Below are 16513 nucleotides of genomic sequence, written 5' to 3'. Positions count from 1 at the left end.
CTTTTCACTACATCTGTGTCTTTGGGGTAAATACCCAGTAGGGCAATTGCTGGGTCATAGGGTAGCTCTATTTTTAAATTTTTGAGGCACCTCCACACTGTTTTGCAAAGTGGCTGTACCAACTTGCATTCCCACCAACATTGACTGCACATTTTATCTGCTTAATTTTTTTCAGCAATTATCTGTTGAGCACCTACTGTGTTCCAAGCACTGTTTTAGGCAATGGGGGAGAGCAAGGAACAAAACAAAAAATCCCTAGCCAAAAAATAGGTAAGATAAAGATAAATATGTAGAGTATGTTAGGAAGAGATAAGGAGTGTAAAAAAAAAAAATTCAGGATAGGAAGTTGTGTATGTGAATCTAGAATGAAGGAGTCTCTGAGGGAATATTCCAGGCTCTATGCTACATGGTAGAGGAACAGGTCACGGAAGCCTACCCTCAAGGAATTTAGAATGTTTTAAGTGCTGTTAAGTTTTGTTTGTTTGTTAATTCTTTCAGGCTGGATAGGAAGCAGTTCTGAAAAGCTTCTCCAGGGGGATTGGTAACATTTTCAACCCAGCTCTTAAAGGATGAGTGTAGCATTTGAGAGCATGAAGGGGGCATAGGCTACAGGACTCAGAGGCAGGTTTCTCCCTGACATATTTATCATTAGGCAAAGAATCCAATGTGTTTGTTGCCTTAAGTGTTGGGTAGTGGGACCGGGGATGGAGTCAGGAGCCAGAACATGAGGAGCCCTGAATGGCAGGCAAGGGGGTGAAGTCTTTATCCTGAAATAAATAGAAAGCCTGCGGAGAGATTTTAATGAGGGCAGAAAATGATGAGATTTGCTTTTTGTGTTCATCGCATCATTGCCTCCTTGGAGCTTAGCACAATGCCTGGCACACAGTAAATATGCAGAACATATGAAATAAATGAATTATTGAATGCATGCTCTTCAGGGAGACCACTCTGGCAGAAGTGGAGGAGATGGACTTAGTGGAGGAGAGGGTCTAGTGACCAAATAGCTCTCCTCACCACCAACATGGGATCTAGCCCCTCTTCTCTTACTACAACACCCAGCAAAATACAGTCCTTCTGGTGAATAAACCCTCCCACTTCCTTCTGTCTCTTACATGAGTGTTCGCCAAGTCATTCCTCTTCCTCTCTCTTCCTCCCTGCAGGCCAGGCCTGAGCCATTCAGGCCTGGGCATCACAGGTCCGCGGCAATGAGCCCTGATAGCCAACCCCGCTCATCCTCCTGTGCATTGTATGTGTCAATGATTCGGGCCCCAGAAGCAAAATCTTGGGAACTTCCTGGCACATTTCAGGCTGCCTCTCTGACCTCTCCACCTCATTTCCTTCCTCCACCAGTCCAATGTGCATTAATAATAATCATATCATTTTAAAAATCCAGGCCAAATCTGTTTGGGAAAAGTAAAGCAGATGCAAAGGAAAGGATGTTCCAAAGTCAAAGAGGAATGACATCTGCAGTCTCCACATCAAAGCTTCCCTCCAATAGTGCAGGGGAGAGCTGGCCCTGCCCTCCTTTCTTTTTTGATTTTTTTTAAGACTCTAAGCTTAAAGCTGCAGCAGCCCAGGAGCTGTTTAGAGGGCGGCTTCAGAGGCATGGCGGCATTACACAGAGCAAATGGCTTAATATTCTGGCTCCTTTCTCCACTGTCTGGTACTGCTGGGAAAAAAAAAAAAAAAAAAAAAAAAACCTGGAGCAGGGAGGTGGAAAGCTAGCCTTCTGGCTTCTGCCTGGCCCCCAGCTCTGTGTGCAAAGCCCCCTTCTCAGGGTTCTAATTTCCCCAAATTTGAAGTGAGAAATCAAACAAAATGAGCACCGAGTGCCCCACCCAGCTGTGACAAGTCATAGTTCTAGATGCAGCGTGTTCCTCCTCTTTAGCTGTGGAAACAGGCAATCGGTACCTGCAGAACTGGGAGATAACAGGCCCAAGGGTTGAGCTGCTCAGAATCATCCCTGTTCTTGACACCAGGAAGCCGAGAGACAGACAGGCTGTGTGACCAGCCAGATTTCACACGCCTGACCGAGAGCCTGAATTCAAACCCAGGCAGATCCTCCAGACTCCCTGCCCAGGCTACGGGGATCTACCCTTTGGCATCTGCTTGGGAAGGGGGGCCCTGGCCCTCTGGTAATGGGCCTGATACAACAAGGGCAGGCACCCTGTATGGCTGACCCTCTGCGCCATCTCCAGGACTGGAGGACATGGCTTTAGAGGCATGCTCTCTGGCTGAGCTGGCGGACAAGCAGGCCAGCCAGAGACATTACTGTCTTGTGTTTCTGTGCAGTCATAAATCACTGTAGCCCCATCCCCTGGCTCCTGGCTCCTGGCTCCTGGCTTCCTCCTGCGGCTAGAAAGGTCCCTGATTGGAGGGGGGGAGCAGCAGTAGCAGCAACAGCATTTTCTGAAGCAGGCAATACTCCGCACCCCGTCACTCTCCTGGCCCCCTGGGCTGGGGTAGGGGCAGAGCACATAAGAGATTCAGAGGCAGAGGACAACAGGGAAATCTGAGTGCGTTGCCCACCTTCCTGAGGAGAGTGGGGCAGCGAAAGAAGCCCGTGCTGGGAGGCAGGACCCACAGGTTGAAGCCTTGACTTTGTTATTGATCTTGCTGGGTGGCTTGGAGCAAGTCACTTTACCTCTCTGGGCTTCAGACTGGGCATCTATAAAATAAAAGAATTGGATGGATGCCTTTTCAGATCTTCTAGCCTGTGGCAACAGCCGTTCAACTGGCTTGCCCAGCCTCCCCAGTAAAAGATCTGAAAGATCGGGCTCCCTGTTCGGCGGGGAGTCTGCTTCTCCCTCTGATCCTCCCCCCCTCATGGTCTCTGTCTCCCATTCTCTCTCTCAGATAAATAAATAAAAACTCTTTAAAAAAAAAAAAAAAGGGCGCCTGGGTGGCACAGTTGGTTAAGCAACTGCCTTCGGCTCAGGTCATGATCCTGGAGTCCCTGGATCGAGTCCCGCATCGGGCTCCCTGTTCGGCGGGGAGTCTGCTTCTCCCTCTGATCCTCCCCCTCTCATGCTCTCTGTCTCCCATTCTCTCTTTCAGATAAATAAATAAAAACTCTTTAAAAAAAAAAAAAGAAAAAAAAAAAGATCTGAAAGATCTTTCCAAATATACATCCCAACTTCTCCTTCCCTGGCCTTGGCTCCACCATATGTGCCACTCCCATTGCATATGAGCCTAAGTCCCTGCTCCTTACCCTGGAGTTAAAGGCCTTTCCTAAGGACCCTGCCCGCCTCCTTTTTTTTAAGATTTTATTTATTTATTTGAGAGAGAGAGAATGAGAGACAGAGAGCATGAGAGGGAGGAGGGTCAGAGGGAGAAGCAGACTCCCTGCCGAGCAGGGAGCCCGATGCGGGACTCGATCCAGAGACTCCAGGATCATGACCTGAGCCGAAGGCAGTCGCTTAACCAACTGAGCCACCCAGGCGCCCCCCCTGCCTGCCTCTTTAGCTGCACCTCTCACAAGGCACTGGACTGGCATTTCCCAGCCATGCAGCACCCTCTTCCAACTATGGGCCTTTTCTTTTCTTTCCTTTTTTAAGATTTTATTTATTTATTTGTTCATTCATTCATTCATTCATTCATTTATAGCATGAGCGGGAGGGGCAGAGGGAGAGGGAGAGAATCTCAAGCAGGATCCTTGCTGAGTCCAGAGCCCAACGTGGGGCTTGATTCCACAACCCCAAGATCATGACCTGAGCCAAAATCAAGAGGTGGCTGCCCAACCGACTGAGCTACCCAGATGCCCTAACTCTGGGCCTTTTCTTTCTTTTTTTTTCCCCCCATTTTTTAAAATTTAAATTCAATTAATTAACATATAATGTATTATTGGTTTCAGAGGTAGAGGTCAGTGATTCATCAGTCTTATATAATACCCAGTGCTCGTTATATCATGTGCCCTCCTTAATGTCCATCACCCAGTTACCCCATCCCCCACCTCCCTCCCCTCCAGCAACCCTCAGTTTGTTTCCTATGATTAAGAGGCTCTTATGGTTTGTCTCCCTCTCTGGTTTCATCTTGTTTTATTTTTTCCTCTCTTCCCCGATGATCCTCTCTTCTGTTTCTTAAATTCCACATATCAGTGAGATCATATGATAATTGTCTTTCTCTGATTGACTTAATTCACTTAGCGTAATACCCTCTAGTTCCATCCACGGCGTTGCAAATGGCAAGATTTCATTTTTTTTTTCTTCTGCTGGGAACTCCTACCCCTACCCCCATTCAATTGTTACCTCTTATCTTTCCCAATCAGACACTCCAAGTTGAACTGACTGCTCCCTCTTGGGGCCCCAACCTGTGCTACACACTTCCAGCAAGGGGTCTGAATCTCCTTATTACACTTCTATTTATATGAGTCTCTCTTTCCCTGAGGTCTTAGAAATGGATTCCTCAAAGACAGAGATCCATCTGAGTCACCTCTAAGCTCCAAGCCTAGCATGGTACAGGTGTTCAGAGAAGTTTGGTTCAATGAAAGAGACTCTCCACTTCAAGAAAGGAATGACCTGGTGATGGTCTTACCTCTTGAGGAGGATTTGAAAAGTTTTCCCCCAAAATAAATGGTCACGACCAAGTTGAGGCAAAAACTCAGGAAAGCAGAACGGTAAACAGTCCCAGGAGCAAATAGGGCCACAGCCAGTAGGAAGAGCATCCACACAGGATTTCAAAGAAGGGCCTGTTGACATGGAGCTCACCACCAGCAGAAACGCTCTATTCTGACTCTCTGGGGCTGACCACTCCTTACCAAACCAGCCTCCCTAATCTAGGACCTAACTCTCAAATCCCCTAAAACTGATGGCGCTGGAAAGAGGAAGAGATTGAAAAGTCTAATATATCTTTACATTTCATTTTTAAGATTTTATTTTTTTTAAGTAATCTCCACACCCAATGCGGAGCTCGAACTGACAACCCCGAGATCAAGAGTCACACACTCCACCGACTAAACCAGCTAGGCACCACTAATATATCTTTACATTTTAAGTTTTGCATTCTGCTAAAAAGATTCAACTTCAAAATGTACCACACCAAGAACTGTCTGTGGTAAAAATGGCTTAAAAAAAAATGTGCCATTATCTCAAACAAAGAGAGAAACTGTGCCATTCTCAAGAGATGGGCATTCCAGGGTAGAGGAGCCTGATCTAGAATATTCTCCCAAAACTCAGCTATGTGAACTTGGACCAAATGTTTCACCAATTGGGACCTTGGGGTCCCCACTGAATCTTGAAGAGAAATTTCCGCCCTGCTCACTGAATTGGACAGTGACACAAATGAATTCTTTGACTTGGTAGAGGGGTCTGAAGCAGTGTTTTGATGCTTGGAACTCTGACAGAGGGCACATGATCATGGGAGACTGACAGGGATGGGCTTGGCAATAGCCTGCCAATCAATCACACGGAGTGAGGTGGACCCTTTTGTCTTTGGAGGACTGCAAGGTTCAGAAAGCCCACCAGTTCCTGCTCATTTCCGGGAAGCAATTTCTCCATCAGCTGGAGTGGTATGGTGATGACATGAGCAGCGTCTGGAGGGGGTGGGACAGGAATCAGGGGGTCAAGGACCAGTAGATAAGCAGGCTTGGAGGACCAGCCACTCCCAGGTGATCCTGAGCAGTGGTTCTCAACCTGGCTGGGCATCACTGCTTCCCAGTACCTGGGGGGAATGTGTCTCAAATACAGAGTCCCAGGTGCAGCCTAAACATACCGGGTCAGAATCTCCAGTGGTGGGGTCTGGGAAGCTGTATGCTTCTGGGGGATTCTTCCTACCACCAGTAGAAGGGAGACCACTTGAGGGGTTCACCTTGAAAAGCCCTGGTGACTTGGAAGGAGGCCAGGCTGGGTTCCTGAAGAAGAAGCGGAGCGGCCATGAGGCCTTCTGAGAGCTGGCTGCAAGGGGTGCAGGGACTGGCATTTTCTCGTGTTGGCCATTCTGCCGAGTCAGCCCAGCACTAATGCTTCCAGAGTGCAAATCCCACTTGGTCATATAATAGGAACGCTGGTGCTGACACAGCAGGCAGACGGGAGCCCAGGCTGCACCAGGGGACAGATCCTCTGCACCAACTCCTTGCTCTGAGTCTGGGGACAGGCAGGGGCCAGAGGCACTCCCTCCACGCCAAGCCTTGAGTGAGCCCAGACAACGCAGGAGCATGGGGCCTGTTCTGGGTTTCAGAGCCAGCCAGATTTCCTCCCTGTGTTCCTGGAGTTTGGGGTTCGTAATTGGAAGGAACAGTGGAAAGACTCCCGTTCATCCAGGAGGGGAATCCCTTTTGCAGCACCCCATCTCCTGGGTGTCAGCCCCTGCTAGCACACCTCCAGCTATGGACCATTCATTGTTTTCCTGAGGTTCCCCCTCCCTCTGTGGGGTGGCACCCCTGTTCCCAGAGCGTCTGCCCCATTTTTCCTCATTCTGCCTCCTAGCATTACAAGGAAAAGGAGAACCCTTCTCCCCAAAAGCCTTTTATGTCTAAGGCCAGAACATGTGAAGCCCTGTTGTTTCCACACTGGACAGTTTCCCCAGGAGCAGAGAGTAGGTTTGACCACATGCTTTCCTGCAGCCATAGTGCCTGGTACACGATGGGAATGGAGAGATGGCCAAGGAGATAGATGGCCAAGACAGGCAGTACTGACCCCCTGCTTGAGAAGCACGTGCCAGAGCATTACACAAGGCCTAGGAGCACTTCATCACAAGCAGAGGTTTGGTCTCTGAGCCCAGGGCAGCCGCACTCAACATCAGCTGTGTCAGGGGCCTAGCTACATCAAAGCTGCCTGGGGGCCTGGGGGCCTGGGGGTCTGTAATCAGTGCTCCTCCCACTAAGTCCTCACCTTAGTTTCCAATACTCAGATAGCAAGGAGGGGCCAATAAGGGAGAAAAAGCCAGGAGAGCAAATGCATTTATGACATATAGGTAGGAGAGAAGCCATAGGACAGATAAGGAATCCAAGACACACAGAAGATAAGTAACCTGTCCGGGTGAGACAGCTAGTAAGTGGAGGGGCTGGGGCATGAGGGAGTTCATAAGGGCTGGGGCATAAGGGAGGTCTCCTACTCTTCATCTGCCATCCAGAAGCACCACCTCAGTGGAGGGAATTTCTTTCTTTCTTTCTTTTTCTTTTCTTTTCTTTTCTTTTCTTTTCTTTTCTTTTCTTTCTTTCTTTGCCTCTTTTCAGAGCCAGTGAAGGCAGTCTGACTCCCTACACACAGCTGGGTTTATTTCTAACAGAGGGAGGAAGTGAGCGACCTGCTCACTCATGAGAGTGGGAAGGAGTGTGGTCTCTAGGAGGGTGAATCAGAGCCTAGGCCCTTCTGGAGAAGGAAGGACAGCAGTTTCCAGGTGTACTGCCTAAGGCTGTGGCCATCCAGGCTGGAGTCAAGCCCTAAGACAGCGAACAGACCCCTGGAAACCTCGGCTCCACAAATGACTTGCTGAATAACCTTAAACAAATTACTTCTCTTCTCTGGAACTCTGTCCCTCCTTTGCAAAATGAGGAACCAATGACGTGTCAGCTCAACACAAGCCATTTGGGCTAATACTAAAACCTTTACATTTTGTTACCTTCTCTAAAATGATCTGAACTCGGGTGATCCTGTGCAGATCGGAAGCACCCAATGATATCGTGGGGATTTCCTGGCTATTTATGATATTATGGGGCTTTCCGGGGTTCCGGGGAGGGGAGGATTAAAAAAAAAAAGTGCCAAGAGGAACCAAGGTTGGGAATCTCAGAATGGACCAGATGCTGCCCTTCAGATTCTTCAGCCAAGAGGGGTTTTAAGCGAGGCAGAGATGGAGTCAGATTGGCATTTTAGAGCAGGCACCCCAGCAGCTGGGGTAGAGGATGGACTGGATGGGAAGAAGGCCAGAGGAAGGGAGACCACTTGGGAGGTTCCTGTAATAGCCCCTGTGAGAGGTGGGCGCTTGGGTCAGGGCAGTAGTGGTGGCTGTGGGAGGAGATGCCCAGCATGACTCCTAGGAAAGTGGGTGCAGAGGGAGGGTCTGATCCTTCTAGATGGAGCAGGTGTAAGGGAAAGATGATGGGTTCTGTTGGGAAGTGACAAGTACGAAAGGATATCCAAGTATAGGATTGTTGAATGACTATATTGTATACCTGAAATTAACATAACTATATGTTAACTATCCTGGAGTTCAAATATAAAAATTTAATAAAATTTAAAATTTAATTCAATAAAAAGAAAGAAAAAAAGAAAGGATATCCAAATGAGATGCCCAGGTTGAGGCTGGAAATAGAAATTCGAAGGGGTGGGCCCATACATATGGGCTCAGGAGGAGACCCAGAGGGAGCACCAGGAAAGCCAGGGTCCCTGTGTCTCAGGGATCACAGAATGATGGGATCATCCAATCCTGGATTTCCATGGTGCTTAATTCCTGGTGCTCCAGGATGCCAGAAGCTTGCAGAGAACTCATGTGAGGACAAGAAAAGAAGGCCTTTTCTTGAGTTAGGGCATCCTTGTTGACCTAGGTAAGAGCCATTTCAGATAGCAAGGGGTGGAGGGGTGAAGAATTAAAAGCTGGAGCTGACTGCTTTCATCAGTAATTTAATGGTTAGATGAAGGAGAGAGAAGCTGATATTGCTGGTGGCTCAGGCAGAGGGAGGGTTTTATTTGTCAGAAGGAGGCTGAGCATTGTTTAAATTCTCAGAGAGGCTGGAAGAGGAGGGGATTGGAAGGGACAGGTGGATGAGTTGAGGTGGGGGAGGGCAGGAGCCCTGAAGAAGGGGTCGGCTGGGATGGCAGGTGGGTGGATGGGCCTCTGAGTGAAAAGCAGGGAGGTTCCTGGGAATCTCTTTCTCTGAGAAGGAGAAACTGAAGTCATTTGCTGAGTCATGAGAGGAGGAGGGGAGGAAGCTGGAGAAGAGGCTGAAGGTTTGAGGAAGTCTCTGGGGAGGATGGGGGAGTGAGCTGGGGCAAGGCCAGCCATTTGAGGACCAGCTGGACCTAGAGGCCAGGGCACAAGGGCCCCAGTCTGCACAGCCCTGTGGTTTTCTCCTGCAGCCCTCGCAATGTGAGTCTGAGCTAAGAAGGTGAAGGTCAGATCACCCAGAGCAGGCAGTGGTCAGCTGTGGCCAAGGGTGTGGGGGACAGGGAGCCCAATATTTCAAAGGAGTGAGTGCTCAGATGGGCCAAGGACTGGGCTAGGGAAGGGAAACAGAGGCCAGAAGGGAGTCAGGGGCTGGAGGCCTCGGGGACATGGCAGGCAGCACAGGTCGAGGGGAGCAGGGAAGCAGATCAGGAGAGTGGAGTGTTGTCATTCTCAGAGGTCCCCCAAGGCCTGCAGAAAATTCTGGGGAGCAGACATGGTTAGGGTTGAGGTCCAGGAAGTTAAGGAGGTTCCCCCAGGAGGCTCTGGGGCAAGATGCTGTGTCCTGTGGATGCTGGAATCTTCCAGGAGGCAGGGCCTGGGGAAAAAGGCAAACTGCAACCAGGCCACGGGCCTCAGGAATGCCACTCAGGAACGGGCTGTTTGAGCAAAGGGATGAGTCACAGAGCTGCAAGGCCTTAGCCTCAAGGAAGGGGACTTGCCCAAGACGTGTGGAAGGAGCAGAGCTGGCAGGGTCGCTCATGGCTTGGACTTTCCTACCTCTCAGGTCTGCCTGGCACAGAGGCCTGCCACCTGCACATCTTGAACCCCTCACTGATCTCTGGGCCAGCACTTCCGCCTCTGAGAGGGCCTCTTGATCTTCATAACAAGGGAAGAGGAAGCCAAGGGCTTGAACAAATAGGAGCATGACCACGGTGTACTCTGCTTGGTAGGTTGTTTTGTTTTGTTTTGTAGTTTTTTTAACCACTGGGCCATGCACGTGGCTGAGGAGAAGCACCAGGCAGAGTGGAGCATTTCTGAGGGGCTGGATGTCCTGGGGGTGCTCCCGAGGCAGGGGAAAGGCCAGGGAGCAGGTCCCAAGGCTGACAAAAAAAAAAAAAAAAACTAGAGCTGAGAAAATGGTATGGACAGACAGACACACAGCGGCGGGGACACAGCCCCAGAGACAGAGAGAGAGAGAGAGGAGAGAGACAAGGATTCAACAGAGGGACAGACAAGAAGACAGACTGATTGAGACAGAGACAGGGAGAGAAGGTGCTGAGCAGGCTGGCCAGGCGCCCACGGCTCATCCGGGAAGCTGCTGGGCTGGACCCAATCAGTGCAAGATGGATGACTGCTTTGGGAAGGCAGAGGCCGCCAGGCCCAGCAGCCAGGCAGCTGGGCTGTCTCTTCCATCTGCACGGCGTGCTGCAGAAAGCCCAGCCAGCTGACCCTGTTTCCCCACAGGCAGACTGAGGAGTGCACCCTCAGGGCTTCCTCAAGGGCAGCAGGAGGTTGGGAAAGGGCGCTGCTGTGGAGACAAGGGACCCCCACCCCCCAACCACTAGCACCCCGCTCTGCCCCTCACGAGCTGTGAGGTTTCCTGGCCACTGGGTTCCCTGTAGTCTTCACTCCCATTTTTAAAATGAGAACCACCACCACAATCCTCAGTGATTCCGACATGTTTTCACCTGCTCCACAGAGACAGGGACCTGGGTAACTTGAGGGCGTCACAGGTATCCTTCAGGTCCAACAAGAACTTGGGGTAACAGATGCCTTCTGTTCCTGGCACATTTTGGGGACAGTTCCAAAAATCTGGCCAAGCGGTTTGGGCTGAGGGTGGTTGTGACCCCGGGTCCCAGAGTTGCACAGTTGATCAAGATCCCACCAGTTAAGGGCTCCTATCCAGCTCCCCTTACCTCCTGCCATTATGCTGAGTGCCAAACCCTGCTGCAACAGGGAGGTAAGGACAAGTTTCATTGCTCTGTCCTAACCATCCAAGAGATGTGCTCCAGACAGTAGCCCTCGGCAGCAGAGCTGGAAGAGATGCTCCTGATCACCAAGGCCACTCATCCCATCTCTCCACCATATATTTGCTCCTTCATTCACTCAAATGTTGAATGTTTACTAAGTGCATGAAATCTGGAAGGTGTGATGAGCCCAGGATGCGGGAAGAGGACACAGAAGGGGACCCATCGCCCTCTTCCCACCTATCCAAACCCTAGCATCAATGTTCCCTCTTCCAAAAGGCTTCCCAGGGGCGCCTGGGTGGCTCAGTTGGTTAAGCGACTGCCTTCGGCTCAGGTCATGATCCTGGAGTCACGGGATCAAGTCGCGCATCGGGCTCCCTGCTCAGCAGGGAGTCTGCTTCTCCCTCTGACCCTCCCCCTTCTCATGCTCTCTATCTCATTCTCTCTCAAATAAATAAATAAAATCTTAAAAAAAAAAAAAAAACCCAAAAGTCTTCCCAGAACTTCTGCTAGGATCGATGCCTTTTCCTCCTCTGAGCCCACAACAGTTCTCCAAAGACCCACACACTGGGGCCTTATACAAGGTCTAGGAATGTATATGCTTTATATCTCTATAGATGGTCTCCTCTCTGGGGGCAGAGCCCATATGGCATTCATCTTTGCTTCCTATGGAGCCCAGCACCAGTAGCAAGGGGTCAGAGTTCAATGGATCCATATTTGCATGTCTTTGAACCTCAGCAGAGTTCAATGATGCATAATAATTACTGTCTTTAAACCTCAATCTTTTCACCTGTAAAGTGGGGATAATAATCTTCGCTTCCCAGTGTGGCCAGATGGATCAAATGAGATATTGCATGTGAAGTCCCCTGGCAAGCTGGAGACTCTACAGCTCTGTGCAGCCATGGGCTGTTGCTAATAATATAGCCATCTTGGGGCCGGAGCCGGGCTCAGAGAGGCAGGGAGCAGGCGCCCCTCTGTCTGACTGTGTGAAGGGAGTCTCTGAGCCTGAAACACCCCAAATGTGGGGAGCAACACTGCAGTGAGGAGAGAAGCCATGGGAACCCGGATACCCAGTTCCCAAGTTTGCCTCTAGCTCAAGGTGGGTGACCTTGGTCAGGGCAGTCCCTTTTCTGAGCATAAGTTTCTCCATCTGCCAGGTAGGAATAATAAGTCCTGGCTGGCAGCAGAGGTGAGTTGAGGCCTGGTGAGGGTGGGAATGCATAGGAACCCCCACATCGATGTGCAAATACTGTGGAGTTGTGGGGGTCACAGAGAGGTCTGCACCAACCCCTCTGTGGACATCACCCCTTGCCTTCTACCCCGACTGGGTCAGACAGCAGGAGCCCCTTTCGCTGGGAGACTGGGCTTCATTTCTGGCCCAGAGTGGTTCAGAATATTTTCTGAACTAGAGAATGAATGAATGAATGAATGAATGAATGAATGAATGAATGAGGCCCCAGGAAGCATTAGAGCCCCCTTTATACAGGTCAACAGCTCATCCTGTGCTCACCGTCTACCACTTTCGCCAGAGTCCACACCATCCTCACCTCCCCTGCCTTAATGCATCAGTCTCCAGCTGGTCTCACTGCTTCTATCTTATTATCTTACTAGCTCTCTCTTCTCCGCAGGATGCCCAGAGTGATCTCTGTAAAACTCAGATCTTATTATGTCCGTCCTCTGCTTATAACCTGCTAGTTAGCTTACCAGTACCCTCAGGATAATCTCCATAATCGTTAATGACCTACAAGGCTCTCCTCCCTTATAAGCCTGCCATCTGGGTTGAACCCGTGTTCTAACCATCTGATTTTCCTCCCATTCCAACAAGGTCAGGTTCCTTTCCTCTCCTTAAAAGTTCCTTTCTTCTCAAAGTTTTCCCTGGACTCTCGCCCCAGTATAAATTAGGGGCCCTACAACTTGCCCCTAACTTAACACTGTTCTGTCCCATTGCAATGCTCATCAGGCTTTGATGTAACCTTTGCTCTGTCTTCCGCCTGGACTATAAACTCGACCAGAGCATGGACCTGGTAGCCCAGCAATGGACCTTTTCATCCCTGCATGGCACAAGGAAGGGGCTCAGAATATTTGATGAGTAGCTGAGTGAGATGGAAAGGAGGAAAGACTGCATAGTCTTTGAGAGTAAGGTCAAGCAGACCAAGTCACACCAGTCAGAGACAGAGCATCAGGCCTTGACTATGAGTTTGAGAAACTACTAAGAGCCAGAGACCACCTTCCCAGCCTTGCCTACATCTCAAAAGCCCTGAAGGCCAACTCCAGAGACCACAAGGACCACATCCTCAGTGTGACCCTGCACCCCCGTTTAACAGACCTCTGTAGGTCAGTGCTCCCCTCTGAAAACAAGAGTTGAGACCCCAGCCCGCCCGATTGGTGGGACACTCTTAAGCTGCGAATGGCTGCAGCTACTAGAAAAGGCCGCCTTCACCCCAAGCTCTTGGAGGCCACTCCCGAGCGTCCCTTTCCGTCCCGGTGTTGGCTGCTCCGGGGCTCCCCGCCCAGGTTCCAGCCAGCCCCACCCCTTCAGTGGCCGGGCCCAGGACACGCCCAAAAGCCCCGAGGGGCGCGCCCGGGAGAGGCTAATTCCGGGGGAGGAGGGGGCGTTTCCTTCGCCTTAGGCTGCGTCCCACCGGTCCTCCGCAGCTTGCTGTGATTGGCTGTGCCGTTCCCGGGCTCTCCAATCGGGAGGCAACCTCGGGGTCAGGGGTGGGGCTTCGGTTCCCACGCGGGGCGGGCTCCTACTCGCCTCCTCTCCCCGGCCCGCCGCGCCCCGCCCCGCGCTGAGGCCGTGACTCAGCAGGAAGGCGCGACCCGACTGGGCCGGAAGGGCCGAGCCTCGCCACTCCCTCTGGGTCCAAACACCGAGTGGGTGGGGCTTGGGGGAGGATTTGTGGGCTGAGGAGGGAGTCCCTAGATCCGCTTGCTGGATCTTTCTGTGTGAGCCAGAGAAACTCCAGACCCTTGTCTGTCCCTAGGTTCTCTTCTCTGCATGAAAGATAAGGATACTGGGCGGTCATGAGATAAGATAGGACTAGCTAGTTAGTAGGAACAGCGTGGGTGTTTGGGTGCAAATCCCTACCCCTAGTTAACCAGGTATGTGACCTTGGCCAATCCCTAAATACTGGTGTGTAAAATCAGAGGATTTCATCTTCATCTCAGATTGTGACGGTGAAATGAGGCAAAATGACATAGATTCATGGGAAGCAGCAAAATTCCAATTAGGAGAGCCAGGTTTGATTAGCAAAACGAAAAGGGCTATTTTGGAAAGCTAGTCCTGAAGACTAGGCAGTAGACAGGATAGCTAGACAGTTGTACATAAGAAATGAACCAGAACCCAAGTGAAAAAAACGGGCAAAGGCCTTGATAGACATTTCTCCAAAGAAGATACAAAAATAGCCAATGAATAGCCAATAAGAACAAGGAAAGATACTCAACATAATTAGTCACTAAAAAGATGCAAATCGGGTGGGGGATGGGCTGGATGGGGAATGGGGATTAAGGAGGGCACTTGTTATGATCAGCACTGGGTGTTCTATGTAAATGATGAACCACTGAACTCTATTCCAGGAGCCAATAATGCACTGTATGTTAACTAACTAAAATTTAAATAAAAATTTGAAGAAAAAGATGCAAATCAAAACCAGGTGATAGGGGCCCCTGGGTGGCTCAGTTGTTAAGCGTCTGCCTTCGGCTTAGGTCACGATCCAAGGGTCCTGGGATTGAGCCCCACATCGGGCTCCCTGCTTGGCAGGAAGCCTGCTTCTCCCTCTCCCACTCCCCCTGCTTGTGTTCCTGCTCTCGCTATCTCTCTCTCTGTCAAATAAATAAATAAAATCTTAAAAAAAAAAAAAACAACAGGTGATACCACTTCACAACCGCTGGGATGGCTAAAATTTTTTTGGTTTTTGTTTTAGATTTTTTTTTTTTTTTAATAGGGAGGGAGCAATAAGTTAGCAAGGATGTGGAGAGTTGGAATCCAGGCGCACTGGAGGTGGGAACGTGAGCTGGTGCAGCCACCGTGGAAAACCATTTGGTGGCTCCTCAAAATGTCAAAGGTGGAATTACCACATGACTCAGGAATTCTCTTCCTAGGTAGATACCCAAGAGAACTGAAAAATTCTCCAATACTTGTACGCCAATGTTCATAGCAGCATGAGTCATAATTGCCAGAAGGTACAAGCAGCCCAAGTGTCCATCAACAGATGAATGGATAAACAAAATTGATTGCGTCCACACAAAGGACTATTATTTCACCAGAAAAAGGAATGCCGTCCTGATACATGCTATAATGCAGCTGAACGTTGAAAACATTATTCTAAGTGGTAGAAGCCAGACACGAAAGGCTATATATTGCATGACTCCGTGTCTATGAAATGTCCAAAATAGGCAAATGCACAGAGATAGAAAGTAGATTAGTGGTTGCCAGGAGCTGGGGGAAGGGGAATGAGGAGTACCAGCTAATGGGTATAAGGGTTTTTTGGGGGAAGGGGGGATGAAATGTTCTGGAATTAGGTAGTGGTGATGGTTGCAAAACCCTGCGAATATACTAAAAAAACCACCGAGCTGTATACTTTACAAGGGTGAATTTTATGATATGTGAATTTTATCTCAATAAAACTGTTATAAAAAAGAAAAAAGGGGGGGGCGCTCCTGGGTGGCTCAGTCCATTAAGCAGCTGCCTTTGGCTCAAGTCATGATCCCAGGGTCCTGGGATCAGCCCCACACCCAGCTCTCTGCTCAACGGGGAGCTTGCTTCTCCCTCTCTCTCTGCCACTCCCTGTGCTTGTGCTCTCTCTCTCCCTCTCTCTCAAATAAATAAATAAAAATCTCAAAAAAAAAAAGAAAAGAAAAAGAAAGCAATGAGCAAAAATGTGGCAGTCAGAGGGCTTGCAAAACAAGGAGGAGAAGGAAAGAGGTAATAGGAGAAAGGGAGGGTCCCAGCACTGACATAGGCTATTAGGGCTAGAGTAGAGAAAAATGAGTGAAAATTATCTGGAAATGTGAATGTGGGGGGGGGGGGGGCGGATGGCAGCGGTGGTGGTGGTGTGTATGAATATACAAGGGCTTTGTAAAAACAAAGTATCCAATTTTCAATTTTCAGCTGTTCATTGGGCCTTTGCTCCAAACCATCAGCCAAGCGTGGTACAGGTACAGCCCAGAATTGGGGAAACCAGAAATCAAGGGCTTCATTAGTGAACAAGAGAAAGGAGAGTTACAGGGGAGGCAAAAGCAGGTGAAAGATTCAGAAAGTCAGGTGCGTGGGTGGCTCAGTCGGTTGAACGTCCAAACCTCGGTTTCGGCTCAGGTCATGATCTCACGGTTGTGGGATCAAGCCCCACGTAGGGCTCCAAACTCAGCACGGAGTCTGCTTAAGATTCTCTCTCTCCCGGGGCGCGTGGGTGGCTCAGTCGTTAAGCGTCTGCCTTCAGCTCAGGTCATGATCCAAGGGTCCTGGGATGGAGCCCGCATCGGGCTCCCTGCTCGGCGGGAAGCCTGCTTCTCCCTCTCCCACTCCCCCTGCTTGTGTTTCCTCTCTTGTTGTCTCTCTCTCTGTCAAATAAGTAAATAAAATCTTAAAAAAAAAAAAGATTCCCTTTCCCCGCTCATGCTCTCTCTCTCTCTAATGAATAAATCTCAGAAAGAAAAAAAGAAGCAAAAGTCAGGAGTGCTTGGCAGAATCTAAGCTCCTGAAGAATTCCTTCAGTTTTTGGTAG

The sequence above is a fragment of the Mirounga leonina genome, unplaced genomic scaffold, assembly GCF_011800145.1.
Source record: "Mirounga leonina isolate KUSES-001 unplaced genomic scaffold, KU_Mleo_1.0 Mir_454, whole genome shotgun sequence".
NCBI classification, from domain to species: domain Eukaryota; kingdom Metazoa; phylum Chordata; class Mammalia; order Carnivora; family Phocidae; genus Mirounga; species Mirounga leonina.
The sequence above is the reverse complement of the archived record's forward strand: the minus strand, read 5'-3'. Positions refer to the sequence as shown.